This window comes from Astatotilapia calliptera, chromosome 2, assembly GCF_900246225.1.
Source record: "Astatotilapia calliptera chromosome 2, fAstCal1.2, whole genome shotgun sequence".
NCBI classification, from domain to species: domain Eukaryota; kingdom Metazoa; phylum Chordata; class Actinopteri; order Cichliformes; family Cichlidae; genus Astatotilapia; species Astatotilapia calliptera.
Window position 1 is genome coordinate 14,110,353 of NC_039303.1, and position 3,108 is coordinate 14,113,460.

A 3,108-nucleotide genomic window follows, 5' to 3' on the forward strand; every position below is an offset into this window, starting at 1 on the left:
AATCTTACCTCCCAATAATCAAAGGTCACAGGTCAGTGTTTGAGGTTGTTGGTTTTTTTACTGTTGCGTGTAATATGATTGGAAATCAGCTATGACTGCTTAGATTCAGGGCTCTGTACAGCAGATGAAGCTGAGGACGTGGTTATCTGTGTACATACTGGAATAATGCACAGAAGCTCAGGCCGTGGAGCGTGCTGCATCCACAACAGCATCTCAGACGCAGAAGTTTAAAGAGCCTGCTGTGAAGAGGACAGACTGGAGAAAACTACACTTTATCTGCACCAACAGCTGCAGGGTAAGATCTGCCACACCAGACCGCACCGAGACTTGGCCTGCTGCAGACAGAGACGCCTGCGGTGACCCTCCAGTCATCACTAGAGGAAATACAGACTTGCTTCAGCATCATTCACTTATAAAAAATGATTTCACTGACACTGAAATTATTTTTACATTTTCTCTGTTATGCAAAAATAAATCAAGGCAGAAAATGATTCAGGCCTGTGAGTCTGATACAGCTTACGCTCCTCTGTGCAGGTCTGTGAGCGTGCAGCAGCATCAGGATGGTGTGCAGAACCAGCACATCTGTGTACTGTGTACTTTATCTGTGGTGCTATTAAAGTACTGCATTCTGAGGTTTAATATAACGAAACATTAAGCATGTTTGTCTCAGCAGTTTTCCACATGACTGCCTGCAGAGAATCTGTGTTAGTCCTCATGTCTGCCCAACATTCAAACACAGCTGATGGAAGTGATCTCGAGCTCTTTGCCAACAGCAGATCTTTGCCAATCAGAAGCAGGCAGAACAACGAGAACAGCAGGCGCAGAGCTGGGGCTGAGACTGGCAGTCAGAGACAGCGAAGTTAATGAAGCAGCCGGTCAACACTCCGAGTCAATTTAATCAGGAGGAGAAAATCCGTCCTGATGAGAGTTTAATGTGGTTACCGGCAGCTCGTTGTCTGTGGACCCAACAGAGTGCACAGGAAAGAGAGATGTGACGGAGCTGACCGTTCCCATTTCCATCCAACTACACGCTGACCTCTGCTTAGTGTTCCAAGGGGCACGGGGAAAGCATTCTCCACTTCTGAGAACGCCTTCTGGCTCACTGTTCCCTCTGTTAAACCTGAACACACTAACCAAAGCCCAAACATAGTCCAAGCAGAGTCCAAACAGAGTCTACGCAGAGTCCACCTAACCACTTCAGACTCTGAGCATTCTCACATGAGCAGGTGTTAAGCAGGCAGAAAAAGAGGCACTTACAGCCCACCTGCTCCCAACCAGGTGATGTGTTACCATGGTGATCTAACAGGCTAACAGACTGATGGGTTCATTCATTTCTGACTCTGAGTCAACCTGAAACAGAAAAAAAGACGATTCATCTGCTCCAAAACTAAAAAGCTCAAATGACAGTTCAGCCGTGCTTCAGCACAGAAAGGGACGTTAGCACACTAGTAACATGACACACTGAGGCTGTTTTACCTTATTAATTACAGTCAGTATGTAGGAAAGAAAGGTGTGTGCCTGTCTGCGTGTTTTCATGCAGGTATGTTGCAGGTCCTGCAGACAGAGTGTGCAGAGAACTCCCCGTCACAGTAAGAGAATCTAAGAAGCTTACAGTAACTGTAACAGACTAGTTATTGTAACAGCAGTAACTTTTACTCTGTGACAGGTGTGTGTATGCTGATAAAGAGCGGCATGCGCTGAGACTGATGGAGGAAGGCAGGAGCAGAGACAGGTGAGCGGGCAAACTGGATAAACTGGAGCAAATTATCTTTGGATGTGATCATCGTCCACGTCTGGGCTGGATGTGAGCTCTAAATCTCCACAGGCTTGTAAAGCATGAAATCAATTAGACGTGCAAAGACTTTAGTGAGACTATTCATGATGTTGGAACGAGACTCAGATGACCTGTGGGATTCATCAAGGCTGCATGATTGGATTGAGGCTGGAACGGAAATAAAAGCAGGATTCACAATGGTGAGGGATGACACTCAGACGGTTCTCGTGACTCAGACGGATGAATGGTGGGGTCAACGACTACAGTATAGGTGATGCGGATGAACTGAGTGGGTGTGGACTTTCTCTGGTTGAATTGAGTCCGCCTGCTGTGAGAGAACAACGAGTGCGCCACACGGTGAGTTGTTTATATCTTGTTTTATTCTGAAGGTTTGCCTGCCCGATGTCTATCGCCTATATCTAAGCTCTCACACTTGCCTCTCATGCTGACCTGCTCTGTGTGTTTTAGTACTTTAGGGCCTCAGAAGGTCATCAGAGAATGAAGGTGTAAATGTCCTTCATCAGACTTAATAAAACATCTGCTGCAGTTCCCACACTGTGTGCTTAAAGAGGAAACCCTCATTCCTCTCCTCTGGTCCATCAGATAGACTGACAGTGGGCCATTATTTCTTCATCCACACCGAGTCCTTTCATTTCTGGAACAACATATTGAATGGACTTTCACAGCAAAGGTCCATTTTCAGCCCCCGCTGTAATTGTTCTGGCTTTAGAAGACAGAAACAAAGAGAGCGGCTCCATCGTCGGCTGTCCTGAGTGGCTGACATTTACAGTCTAGTGGCAGATGAGGGGAAAAGGCACAAAATGCCTTTTGATGAGCTAACAAATAGAACAAAGAGGCCGAGTCCTCTGTGTGACATGATGAAAACAGCTTCTGTGAACTCTGCATCCTTCACATCCATGTGTCACAGTGTTCTGCTGTCCAGACTTCATCACTGAAACCTCATCCTAAAGATTTTCATTTTCATGGACACTTCTCTCTGTCTTTATGTCCTCGCTTCATCTTCATCATAGTCCAATCCAACCGCTGTCCTCACAAAGCAGCAAAACTGCACCTGCTGCGGCTCATTCATCAAACACCTGTCAGATACGAGCCCATGCTTTTTCATGCAGGGACATCTCATACATGACTTTGAAGTCATCCATTTATCCTGTTCCTTCGTGTCATCGGTAGCGTGTGTGTTTGACATGGAGCTGGGGCGTCTCTGCTGCTGAAACCTCAGGTGGATCTAAGCTGCAGTTCATTGTTCAGCAATTAACCCACAGCACTTAATGCGCCCTTCAGCTCAGGTCTCTCAGAAAGGTGCAGAGACTCTG